We start from the raw sequence: 13,336 nt of genomic DNA, 5'->3' as shown, positions 1-13,336 counted from the left end.
CCAAGCCCCAAACATACCAAGCCCTCCTCTGCCGGGGAAGGGGGGGCGTTAAATTAAATGTTTTGATAGACCAAATAAGGTCAAACAAAGTCGGGGGACTGGGGGACTGGATGAATAAAAGCCACTGGTCAGTTTCAATTTGAGGTGTGCTATCCAGGTGAGAGTCTCCAGCAGGCATTTGGGAAATTCAGACCCTAAGCTCTACTTACAGTATAATGGTGTTCCAACCAACAAGATAAAAATAACTGTGTATGTGAAAATGCTTTGTAATGTGGTAAGCGCCATTGGAAACTTCGTCTAATTTAAAATTTTATTCTAGGATCCAGGTTATGTAAATAATAGACTTGAGTACTCCTTATTAAAAAAAAAAACAAAAAACCCTACACTACTGTATTACAACTACATTAGCCTGTTTAAAAATTTTCTAATGCTTTATAATTTATTTTTGAGAGGCACAGAGACAGAGCATGAGCGGGGGAGGGGCAGAGAGAGAGAGACACAGAATCCGAAGCAGGCTCCAGGCTGAATTAGCCTGTTTAAAATGGATTTACTAGGAATTCACGTTGGTCAGTAACAAAAAAAGGCGGAAAGAAGGCAGGTAGAAAGGAAGCGGACTCAGGGAAACAAAACTCCAAGAGAGAGACCATTTCAGGGAAACTCGGGGGGTCGGGATGCCCGGCCAGAGAAAAGCAGGGCGAGCCCAGGGGGAGGCCTTGAGGTCCAGGCTGGACGGACTGCGGAGCTACGTGGAAACACGCCCAGGACATTTCTGAAATAGGACATCACCCCCCGGGACAGGAAGGATAAAGGGCAGCGGATCTGGGGACAGAGCACCAGCCCCTTGGCGAACCCAGGGGGCAACCGAGTGACTCTCCCAAGGGCGGAGACCCCTCAGACAAGACAAAGGCTCCAGCCGCGGGAGGAGACCCAAGGTGCGCGTGCGCCACAGAACGCGCGTGCGCTTGGCGGCTAGCGCCGCGGCCCGAGGTGCGGGGGGGCAGGGAGACAAGGGAAGGGAGGCGTCAAGAGCAGTGAGCCAGGCGGCGGGGGAGGGCCGAGTGGTGGGGCGCTCGCGCGCGCCCACTGGTGGCCGGAGGAGAGAACGCCCACGGAGCGCTCGATGCCCACCCCTCCCTTGGGGAGGCTCGCGCTCCCGCTGCTCGCGCCTGCGCCGCCCGTCGGCCTCGGGAGCGCGCCCTCTCCCTGGTGCGCGCGCTCGCAACCTCCGCCACCCACCAGCTCCGGCACCAGCAGCAGCAGCGCCGCCGCCGCCGCCGCCCACCTTCTGCCGCCGCCACCACAGCCACTTTCTCCTCTCTTTCCTCTACTGTCCTCGCCCTCTGTCGACTATCAGGTAAGCGCGTAGCTCCTAAATCTGCCTCCCCGTCCGCCCCCTTGCACCCCCATGCTGCCAGCTCCTCGCCCCCTGCGCAGAGATGGGTTTCATGAGGTAAGCATAGGTCCGAGGCAACAGCGGGGGCCCCTCCTTGGCGCCCTGTGCGCCCTGGAGCTGGGACCGGGGCGTCTTGGAAAGAGGACCCATGCAAGGGATGCACGTATGCGTGTGTGTGTGTGTGTGTGTGTGTGTGTGTGTGTGTGTGTATGTGTGTGTATGTGTGCTGAGGGGGTGTCCATGCGACACCCGGCAGAGGTTGTGCGCGAAGGGTGGGGCGCGGATGGTGGTGACCTGGGGGAGGGGGCTGCTGTGCACTCTGGATCGTCACCTTTTGCCGCAATGGGCGTGTGTCTATGTGTGTGTGTTGAGGGTGTCCAATGACGACCCCCGAAACCGAACCTGTAATCCAATTTCTCTGCTTCGGTTTGCTATAAGCCCTTCAGGAAGGTATGGATCCGGTTCTAGAAAAGATGACTCCCTGCCTGCCCCTCCCTACACCTCCCCGGCAGCAATTCCATTGGGGCTTTCGCTGCCCCTGATTTAAGGCGGTGGCCCACCCCCTCCCCGTTTTCCTCCTTCAAAAACCCGCAGGGGACATTTGGGGGCTGGGAGTGGAATCGGGGAGATGGGGAGGGGTCCAGGCGCTGTCACTTTAGTCGCCCTTCCCCCTGCGCGCGCCTGGCACCGAGACGCGAGCAGCGCCGTGCCCGAGAGAAGGTAGTGCGCGGATCCCGATGTGGAGGCTCGGAAAGGCGAAAGGCTGGAGTCACCTGGCCTTGCAATGTGGAAAGACTCGGCATCGGCGGATCCCCGCTCGCTCGCGCTAGCAGCCGCAGCCCGGCACAGACGCGCGCGGGGGCTGCAGGTGCATTTCGGGGCGGGCCCCTTTCTCTGCGCTCTGCGCCTGGCGTCCAGCGTGTGCGCTCCCTGTCGGAGGCGCGGGGCTGGCGCGCAGGGCTCGCCCCTCACTGCGGCAGTGGGTGTGGACCTGGGTGGGCAAGGAGGGGGGGGGGGAGTAGGCTGTGCCTCCTCCCACTCCCACCCCTGCTTTTTTTTCCCCTCCAAACGCGAGGTGCCATCTTTTTGCGGCGTGTCACGTCTTTACGGTTCCGTGCCAAGCCGGGTGGCTGGGCTTTGGAGGACAGGGCGAGGACTGTAATTAAAGGGGGAGAGGGGTAATCAGAGCTGGAATCTTGGTGTTTTGCTGTGGGCTTGAGCTCTGGGGGCGTTCACCCGGAATCTTTCTCGGGGACTAGCTGCTTTGTTTGTAGGGCTTACGTGATCTGCGTTGCCAGCCCTAGTTTTTTGGCTCTTATCGATGAGGGTGTTTAACCAAGGCTCCCGCCCCTCCCCCTATTTTCCGCCCCTCATTTTCGAGCCCTTTGTTAGATCTCGGGCTTGCTGGGGTCAAGGAACTCGAGTCACAGCCCCGAGGGCATGCCTGGAACGGGCGTGACCCCGCGCGGCCCCCTCCTGGAGCCGGGCCGCGCGCCAGGAAGCGTCCACCGAGCCGAGGGGCTGGGATTGGAGGTCTCCGAGATCTCTGCGGGTGGCCGCGGGGGGACCCTCTGCGGGGTCCCTACACCCCAAGAGGCCTGGGGGGGGGGCCACACTCCACCAGGCTGCCCACCAAGGGGCACTGGCGACACTCAGGAGGGTGGCGGGGACAGCGCGCAGTCGGAGACCCTCTCCGCTTCATGCCCTGTTGCTTCCCACGCGGGAGAATGTGAGGAGGGGGCAAAAGGGTTCGTCGGGTGCTTCGGGCCACACCCATTTTTTCCAGAGATGACTGGGGGAAGGGGGCACGGAGGGGAGGTTGCTATGGAAACCACACGCGTCCCGAGAAAGGACCCTGGGGCGTGGCCCCGCCCCTTCCCAGCAGAGATTGAGAACCCTAGGGACTGGCGAGGCCGCGGCCCCTCCATCTTCCGGAGGCGGCAGGAGGGAGACACCCCCCCTCCCCCGACACACACACACGCATCCCTGACTGAGCCGGTGGCTCTTCCTCATTGGCCTCCGGCGGCCGCAGCCACCCAAATCAGCGTCCCTCATGTATTTTTTATTATTGTGGGCGAATATTATTTTGGAAACGTGCAAGATTTTAACTTAAAAGCCCGAGTTCACCGCGACCCTTGAAACGAAGCGGGGGAGCGGGGAGCGGGAAAGGGGAGCACGGACCTCCGGCAAAGGAGTCCGAGCCTCGCCCTCCTGCGTAGAGCCTCGTCCGCCCGGTTTTCTGGTTAATTCTATCGCTGAAAACTGATGCGGGGGCGCAGTTCCGAGAGGGATGAGCATCTCTGAAACCGAATCATCCACACGAGCTGCACAGATTGATCTGAATGTCCGGGAAATGGCCCGGCTCAGGGTCGAGAGTCCACCTGGGGCCAGGCCGCACCTTCCCGCTGTGGCGTCGGAGATCGGAGCCCGGGTAGTGCCCGGCCTCCCTGCAGAGTTGGGTCCGCCCCGGGCGGGTTGCAGTAGAGGCTCAAGGATCGCTTCCAGGCTCTTCTCGGCTCGCCCCCCTCCACCTCCTCCACCCCCGCTACCTTAGAGCTGGGCTCGGAATTCTGGTTGTTTGCAGAGCGAGGGTCTCGTAGCCGCCCTGAGAACTGGTAGTCCATGGCCAAGGTTGCCCAGGGCGGACCCCGGGCGGAGAGGTCGCCTCCTGTCGGTTGGGGGAAAGGGAGCTTTGCCGGGAGCGAGCACATTTAGCTCAATGCTTAGGAACAAAGCGCAGTCCAGACGTCCGTGATTTTGCTCCATTTTGAAATGTGTTGGCGCTTTGGTGGGGCTGTCGGTAGGCAAGGCCTGGGGGGCTGCTAATGGAGGAAATACCGGGGCCAGGGGCTGGGTGTTCATGCGCAGATCGGGAAACACCATCCCAGCTCTGAGCGCGGCTCTGAGCGTGCTTGAACTAAACGGCTTCCCCACCCCAGGATCTCAAGGGATGCAGCATGTGTGCCCACGCTGCGACAGGAAATGTCCATGCACCGATCCGAGGGCCATCAAGTCCTGTCCCCAATCCCCATCCGGCGGGAGCTCCTTTACGTCCCTGGAGACCTCACTTAGCCTCTGGCACCCAGGAACCTTCAGGCCCCCGGCTCCAGCTGGGCTGAGTTGGGATGGATGATGGAACCTGCCACAGCCGCCTGGCTCTCCAAGCCACCTTGCCTGTGCTCAGGCTCAGTAGGGTGGCTTTTTTTTTTTTTTAAATCCCCATCCCTTCAAATGACATGTCCATAATTAATTAAGGTATTATTTTGCATTTTATGATGCTACTTAGGTTTGCTAGGGAAGAATTGCTTATCCATTCCTCCATCCCCAAACAATAAACAAATTGCCACCCCACCCCACCCCACCCCCATCCCAGTGCCTGGTCTGGAGTCACTCCTGGAGCTAATCAATTCCTTGACCAGTAGTTGCTTCTGTAACGGGTTGTGTTTACTGCAGTAACCTGGCTTGACTCTTGGGGTTGCCTTTGGATAGTTTGCAGGAGAGTTTTGTTGGCTTTGCTGTTTTTTGGACGAGTGACAGTTCATGACTGTGTGCCTGCCCTACACAGACCTCGTCCGCACCTGCCCGTGATGGAAGGGCGTGGCTTTTAACTGGTTTCTGGTATTAGGCTCAGCATCCTTGACAGGAACAAAAGAAATGGATTATTCCCATAAATTGCAAGAAGAAAACTTAGAATCAGTTAGACTGAGAAAGGGTCAGATCTATTCTATTTGGAGAAGAGCTCCTTCTACTGAACATGACCTTTGACCCCCATGCCCTTTGAGGGCAGTGCCAGCCTGGAGGTATGACAGGATTGTGGTGACCTTTGTTTAGGTTGGATTTCCTTTCTGCCCTTTTAACATCAGTTCATGAAGCCCATTTGTTGACCACTTTAAGAAATTGTGTTTTATTCCCCCTTCCTTCAGCATTTATGTATATGGTCTGAGTGGCTTCACAGCTTGTGTGTGTGAAAGGATGTTAGTTTTCTAGTGAAACGTGTAATAGTTTTCCAACTAGATAGTTTTGTCCTTACTCCCACCTTGAAAAAAGAATCACTCAAAAACAAATAAAAACATGCCCAGGGGCTTAATACAGTGCTGGACATCCAATAGGTATTTGGTCCATACCCATTTAACAAATCAATGGGTAAAATGGGAAAATGCAGGTCAAAAAGGTGGCAAAGAGAAAGTAGAATGGGAGGGGGGTGCCTACTCAAGGTCATGGCATCAGGAAGGTTTGGGAACAAATCCAGTCCAGTTTGTCCCTTGCTCAGTGTCCAAATGGCACCCCTCAACCTGCTTCTGCCCTTTGGTGCACCTCCACACCCTCCCTCCCCTGCTTCTGAGCCACCCCCCTTCTCGGTACAGCACTTCCCGGCTCGGCTCATGTCACCCTGGTTGGCCAGAAGAGTGCTGAGGAGGGAGGAAGGGAGAGAGACCACACAATCCCGCCCTGCCATCTCTGGGACTGTAGGCGCTCCCGGTACCCGAGGTCAGAAGGACGGAGGTGGGAAACCCCATTGGCCTCTGCCGCTCCCCGTCCTCCCACCCAGCCCTTTTCATGATCCCGCTTCAAAAACTGCCCTCCGACACCTCTACAGCCCCAGAAATATCCACCTGACTAGTCACCCCCAACTCACCACCCTAGGTGCTTCTGCCAGTGCCTTGCAGGAACACTCGCATGGAGGGGCACCTGAGCAAGTGGTGAGAGGAGAAGACTCCTGCCTCACCAACCGGGCTGCAGCAGAGAGAGAAACCTGATCTTCCAGCCGGGACTCTCCGCTGTTTTCCTGTAAAACAGTGGGTCTCAGCTCCCGGGGCCACTGACATTTCTAGAGACATTTTTTATTTTCACAGCTCGGGAAGAGTTGTGGCATCTAGTGGGTAGAGGCCAGGAATGTTGCCAAAGGTCCTGCAAGCCACAGGACAGTCTGCCACATCACAAGGTATCCGACCCCAAATGTCACTAGTACTTGAAACATTGTTACTCTGGTCCTCTTAACGTGGCAGCTTATGTTCCTCAAGTGCCTTTAAGGAGGCATTGTTCTAAGTGCTCCCCAGAGATGATCTCATTTAGTCCTCACGGCAGCCCCCTTTGGTAGTAGGTGCTGTTACTGTCTCTGTTACATATGGAGAAACTGACGTACAGAGAGGTTTAGTAACTCACTAAAGGTCACACAGCCAGTGAATGGTAGAGCTGGGATGTCTGACACTAGCCACCTCCCCTTCTCAGCTACACATGGCTTTAGTAGGCCTTTGTGGGCTAGCCTGGAAACCCAAGCGTGCTCTGTAACATTGACCCAGTGAGAGTATTCAAGTTCCAGAGCCACTGATTCACAAAATGAGCTTTTGAGAGAGTCTGTAATTGGAACACAATCTAAAGCTCACAATTTCTGATCTAGCCTTGACACGTGGAGCAAGGGATTTCACTCAGCCTCTGTGCCTCTGTTTATAAAACAAAGAGAAAATATCCCAGGGACCTTAAACCCAGGAAGCCCCAAACCCAGGTTTTCAAGACCGCTCTATCATACAAAAGAGCAGCTGGGTCTGATTGACTCAGATGAGGCTAGAAATCAAGACTGGGGGCTCATGACATAGATTCCGCTATGGTCAGGGTCAAATCACTGAAGTTTTAGGGACGGCAGATTCTCATCTTAGGTCCTGCCCCTGTGAGAGATTGAAGCTTTGGCACCAACCAGTGGGACCAGCTCTGAGCCTGTGGCTGTGAGTTGAGTTGGATGGGCATGGAAAGGGCCTCACACAAGAATCTCGGGGCTCCCTTGGCAAAGGTGCTACCTGCTTCTTGCTTCCTGGGGCCCAAGCTCTGCAGGAAGTATTCCTTTATGCTGTGACTTAGAGGGACTGCCTAGAATCCTTCATCCCCAGGACTCACTGCCGCTCCACCCTGGGAGAAGTTTGGAGGCCACTGTAATCCCACAGCCTCCCCTGTACCCTGTGTGGGCAGTCAGACATATACCACACCCATCAGTCTCACCCCAATTACCTCGCCAAAAGGGTTACTGTCCAAGAATGCGTTTCCTTCTCCAGGCGCCATGTTCCTGCCACCTCCAGGTTTCTTTTCTGCACAGATGGCCTCTGCCTGAGTGTGGGGAAGCAGTGTGAGGCCAGCTCGGATGGGTTTTGAGCTTTTTGAGTTCTCTGATTCGGAAGCATTCTGCAGGTGTGCAGCCATGTGGGCTAGAATCGGCTTCCACAGAATACAAATTTGAATGACTTCCAGGTGGATTATCTGAATTTGTTTTTGCTTTGTTGACATTTTAGCGGGTTCTGTACTTGCTCCAATCAGGGACGCTATTGAAAGAATCCCCCCAAAATGTATTTTGTGCCTCAGCTGTTGAAGGAAGGTTTGTGAATACCTTGCAGGCAGACACCGTTTCTTCCTCAACAGGCCCTCAGTGCAGGGCACTGGCCGGCGGCAGAGAGAGGTATTACTTTTGGTCAGTTGTTTAAGGGTGTGGACTCTGATCAGACCTCTTGGGTGCAAATCCCGGCTCCCCCACTCACTGTGGGACCCGAGCTGTATTGTCCCCCAAGAATTTGGTGTTGTCCCCAAACTGGGGTATGCCAGTACCTATCTCACTGGTTGCTGTGAGGTTTAAAAGGGGGTGGGGGGTGATGTAGTGCTTAGCCCAGGGCTTGGCACCTAGTAAATTGCTCAGTGAATGGTCTCAAGGGCAGCAGCCTCTGGATCAACGCTGGTGACTGGATGAATGTTCAAAGGCATCTACCGACCCTACTGATGGAATCACTTGTAACAGATAAATTGTTACACTGAGTAAGGCTCGAGCTACAAGTAGGCACCTGCCCAGCTACCCCTGGAGGCTGGAAGTGGGTTCCCCGACTTCACACACACCCGTGTTTAAATGTGCAGACAGAACTCTTGCCACAGGCAAGCAGAATGACTTGTCATCTGTTGTCCGTGCTTCTGTCCTCTTCCTTCCTGAAATCCACTCCACTCCAGGAATAGACTGTGTAATCAACATGCCAGCCTGAGCCGGACCACGCCCTCCCACCATCCCGGGAACGGTGACCTGGCTTAGCTAACGCAGGGGTTCAGAGCTCTTACTTGTAACTCACTGAATAAAAAGTGAGCGAGGATGGGCTTGGGAAGGTAATGGAAGGCAGTGGAGGAGACGATTTACAAATGCGTTGAACTTGGTAAACTGGTAAGCAGGCTTCATGGTCAAGCAGGAAATGTTAAACAAAACAAAATGGACATGTTCTGAATCCAGGGAACTCCCAAGCATCTGATAAGCATGTTCATATCTGAATTACTAAATCTGGTTTAACAAGCCTTCCTATCAATGAAATGAAAACTGAGGGTCATAATACGTTAGTTTTTCAAAGCCATTACATCAGAAAAACCATTACAAAATGATGCTCTTGGTGTTTGGATCAGCTGGTTGGAATTTCTTGTCTTTTTTCACCTAAGCCACACTCATAATACGTTGGTTAGGACTTCAGATTTTAGTTCCTTGGAAAAAGGGCTTACACTACAGAGGAATCTGAATGCAGAATCTCTCTAGCATTTTACTATTTTGTTCACAGTCTGTAACATTTTGTTTGACAGTAAAAAATTACTCATCTTTTTTTTTTTAATCTTTATTTATTTATTTTGAGATTGAGAGAGAGAGAGACTGCCCGCGAGGGGAGGGGGGAAGGGCAGAGGGAGAGAATCCCAAGCAGGCTCTGCAGTGTCAGCAGGGAGCCAGATTCGGGGCTTGAACTCATGAACTGTGGGACCATGACCTGAGCTGAAATCAAGAGTCAGACACTTAACAGACTGAGCCACACAGGCGCCTCCAGAATTACTCATCTTTTTTTTAATTTCTTAAAAAAAAATTTTTTTTAATGTTTATTTTTGAGAGAGAGAGACACCGTGAGCTGTGGAGGGGCAGAGAGAGAGGGAGACACAGAATCGGAAGCAGACTCCAGACTCTGAGCTGTCAGCACAGAGTCCCACACGGGATGCGAGGCTCAAACTTGGGGCTCAAATTCATGAACTGCGAGATCACGACCTGAGCCGAAGTTGGACTCTTAACCAGCTGAGCCACCCAGGTGCCCCCAGAATTACTCATCTTTATGAAATTTTTCCAAAGCCTTCAACTGGATTTTCCTAAAACAAGTTAATGGTTTTAAGAGTTTGCCTTTCATTTTGCACTTGAATCTCATTAGCTTGCATCTTATTTAAATGATGGAGTTATTGTAACAAGTGTGAAAGATTGGCTGTGGTAGGAGGAGGCCTTGGCTGTGGACATCAGGCCCTGTGGACCCAGCCTTGAATATTTACAGTCCTTCCTTCCTGCTTCTTACATGGTGACAGCTAGGACAGGACCTACTGTGGAGACTTTGGTATTAAGTGAATGGTGGGCAGTCCCCCACCCTCTCCCCACATCTTTTCCCTGCCCACCAGGACTAGCTCAGCACTTTGAGTCCATTCACATAGAATCCTGGTTTAAGGGAGTGTTGCAAAACTCTCCCCATAAGACTCAAAATAAACATAAATCCCTCTTACTATATTAATTCTCCATAGTGAAGGAATTTTAGATCAAGGTCCAACAATTAAAAACCATTGTAAATCAGCACGTTAGAATTAAATCTGAAGCTGGTGAAAATAGTGTTCCATTCATGGTCCTTCCTTTGCTCTTGTCCGCTGTCCTGCTCAATCAGGCATCCAATAGAAGAGGGACACAATTATCTCTGGTCCCAGCTTCTGGTTTTCCTACCCACCTGTGGCCTGGTTTTCTATATTTCGAGGAAGGCTGGATGATATTGTTTTAGGATTAGTCTGCAGTTGTAGCACAGAAAGGCCAGGATGCGCTTTCATCTATATGCCCTCCTCCCCAGGACACCAAGGGGATTAGAAGACCCCTGGGTCCATAATTGCTGTCATGTCATCTCTAGCCGACACATAATGCCAAGAAGGAAGTGCTGGGAAAGACTAATTCATGGAAACGCGCAACTGTTTCCCTCCTGCATGGCAAAGGATCTGAGTTAGGACCAGTGTTCTAAATTGTGTGTCAGCCGAATTGTCCAGTTCAGCCGTATATTTGAAGGTCATTTCAGAGATGCTTTTTTCCAAACCATTATCTTAACTCACGCTCCCTCTCACAGCCTACCCCTCAAAAAAGAGGCTTATTGGATAATTAATAATCTAAAACCAAGTGCTTTCATGCCCAAGGGAAGTTGACGATGTAAAAAATCTCTTTGGTTTAAAGTATATAGACATATAAATATTATAATTATATATTTAACTGTGAATATTCACTCCCTTATTTGTTGTATGTCTAGACTTTATATATTGGGTTTGCCGAACACCTGAACAGCTTTCAACTTTAGTATTAGTAACGCATCCGAATTTAAGTCAAGGTATATTGGGGCACCTGGGTGGCTCAGTCAGTTGAGTGTTTGACTTCAGCTCAGCTTATGATCTCTCTGTTCGTGGGTTCTTACCCCGCATCGGGCTCTGTGCTGACAACTCAGAGCCTGGAGCCTGCTTCAGATTCTGTGTCTCACGCCCCTCTCTCACTCATGTGCGCTCGCTCCCTCTCTCTCTCTCTCAAAAATAAATAAACATTAAAAAAAAATTTTTAAGTCGAAGTATGTTAATAAGCCAAGCAAAGGATGTATATACAAGTAAGATAGTTGTATATAATTTGCTGTATTGGGGTTCAGTAATAATTGTGGTGTAGATTCATGTGAACCTGTCCCTTTCAAAGTTGCCCATTGCCAAGAATAGCAGTTTGGAAGTCACGAGCCCTTCTGCCATCCACTTTCGTCTTGTCTTTTCCTTAAGAACAGGGAAACTCCACACTGGCCCCAACCCACATGCAGCAGCTGAGTTTCAGCTGGTGCTGTCACCACAAGCCCAGTTTAGAAATGAAGGATTTCGCAGAACATCCCTAAATCCGCTTGAATAAAGAAGCTATCAGTGACAGACTCACCTGAACCTGCTTTAACCCTATTTAATCTTTCCCCAGGGTTAATCCTGTGGGATGTGCCTCCTAGGCATCTCTACTGGGTTCAGTTCTGCCTCCTGTCGTTCTGAAGTCCCTCCCTTTTTAACACTGCAGGGAGTGATGGCTGCACTCTGTTCCCTGCAGAGTGTTAATAAAGACTGAATAAATTGAAATAAATCCCTTTCAGTGTCACTAAAGTGCTATAAATAATTATGAACCAATGCTTGATGCCTGATGGGAAATGCACGGGAAAAAAAATTTTTTTAACTGGCAGGATTCATGTTATAAGTTGACAATCTGGGCCAAGTGAAAAAGAACTTAAAAAAAAAAAAAGATCTCCTTATCATTTATTGCTGGCAAAAATGAATTCCAGAAGTTAACCATCACCTCATTTTGTGGACCCGTTGTCACCCGCTGCGTGGGCTTGCCAAACCCTGAATTTAATTGCAGCCTTTCCTACTTACCAACTGAGAGACTTGTGAGGAAGTTAAAGATTTCCTGTACCTCCATTTTTGTATCTGTAAAATGGGGATTGTGCAGTCCCCCAGCCCCAAGTGGATGATAATGTGGGCTCCCTTCTCACTGGGTAGTTGCAGAACTGAAATAAAACCATCTATGAGAATTCATTTGAGCTTCTCAGAAGACAGGTACCACAGGGAGTGGGGATCCCTCCCGGGAGCCAGAGTCAGGCGCCAGACCTGAAGTCTCTCGTGGGTTGAGTGGAGCCTGATGCCTGAAATAGTACACCTGCGGCCCCCTTGCCCCCCTCTTGCGGGCCAGACGGTGCAGGCTCATTCCCAGGGGTGAGCACCCGTCAGCAGGGCCTGCGCCCAGGATGGATGGACAGGCGGCTGCAATCCAGCCTCTACGGGTTGTATCTGTCCCCCTCTTCCCAGAGGAGGCCTAAAGCCAGGGTGCAGGACAGGACAGTGGGTGGAAGTGCCCGTAGCATAACCTCAGGTGATATCCTGCCCCTGCCAGTGCCGACTTCTCTGGAGAGGAGCTGGAGCTTTCCTGACACCCCCAGATGGAACATCCTAGGAGCCCTTCCATTTTCCCTGGGGGTTTTCAGTTTCCTCCTAATCAGACAGGGACTTGCTACAGAACCTTCTATTTCTAATGAGGCCTGGGAGCAGCCTCTTCCGGCTACCGGGTGGTTAGCCCGGGTCGGGAACCGATTAAGGCAGGAGTGATTGAATTGAAGGTTGGAGTTGACAAGGTGGTATAATATTCCGTTGGCTCTTTGGTGGCAAGAACTCAGTGAAGTCTCATTCATGGAAGCGCTTGCTCTTGGGATTCGAATTGACTGGAGCTGGGCTGCCGTCTAGCTGTCTTTGCCCAGGGAACGGAGGAACCCGGTTTCTCAGGCGTGTGCATGGTGGGTAGTATTTCAGGGCAGGTGTGTAACCCCAGCCCGACTTCCCTACTTCAGACCAACTTAATGCACTCCCTACTGGTCCAAGTTGGTTTTATTGTATGGAGATGCTGATAATAATGGTACCAGCCAGTTGCATTTATTTTACTAAAAACATCTCCTTATTTAACCCTCACTACACAACCCCCACCCTCTGAGGCAGGGATCATCATCCCCATTTTGCAGGGCAGCAGACTGAGGCCCAGAGAGATCTCGGCCAGGGAGACAGCCAGATCGCACTTCTCTGCAGCTCCTGTGCCTCCTGCCTTCAGTGCCTCCCCTCCGGGTCCGCTCTCCAGGCCAACAGGCATGTCTTTAGTGCTAATGACCAGAGAAACTGTGCCCTCCAGCCTCCCTGAATGGGTCGTATGTAACCTGAGCCTGGAGAAGGTATCTTAAACCGAAAGCTAGCCTCTAAACTGGGCTGTTGTTTCATGTTGCCGGTGACGGCAGAACCAAATTTAGTGTCGTGGGCAGGTCGACAGTTATCAAACAGAACAGCTCGTTTTTCTTCCAGTTCACATAAAGCATGAAAAATCTCCACCCCTGCCAC

At 52.1% G+C, this 13,336-nt stretch overlaps 1 protein-coding gene across 18 annotated transcripts in view; it reads left to right on the top strand.

Annotated features, from left to right (window-relative positions):
* The first annotated feature begins 1,084 nt into the window (after positions 1 to 1,084).
* MAPT (microtubule associated protein tau) overlaps positions 1,085 to 13,336 on the top strand; it is a 101,481-nt gene continuing 89,229 nt past the window's right edge. For 4 of the 18 annotated variants that reach the window (XM_019437507.2, XM_019437504.2, XM_019437505.2 and 1 more), the window contains exon 1: positions 1,179 to 1,354. The gene's annotated coding sequence lies outside the window, so the exon portion shown is untranslated. Of the gene's footprint in view, positions 1,355 to 2,240; positions 2,262 to 13,336 lie in introns of those variants that run through there. The other 14 variants (XM_019437498.2, XM_053892343.1, XM_019437494.2 and 11 more) reach the window with 13 other exon arrangements.

This window comes from Panthera pardus, unplaced genomic scaffold (assembly GCF_024362965.1).
Source record: "Panthera pardus isolate Hobbes unplaced genomic scaffold, ASM2436296v1 HiC_scaffold_3, whole genome shotgun sequence".
In the NCBI taxonomy this organism is placed as follows: domain Eukaryota; kingdom Metazoa; phylum Chordata; class Mammalia; order Carnivora; family Felidae; genus Panthera; species Panthera pardus.
The sequence above is the reverse complement of the archived record's forward strand: the minus strand, read 5'-3'. Positions and strand labels throughout refer to the sequence as shown.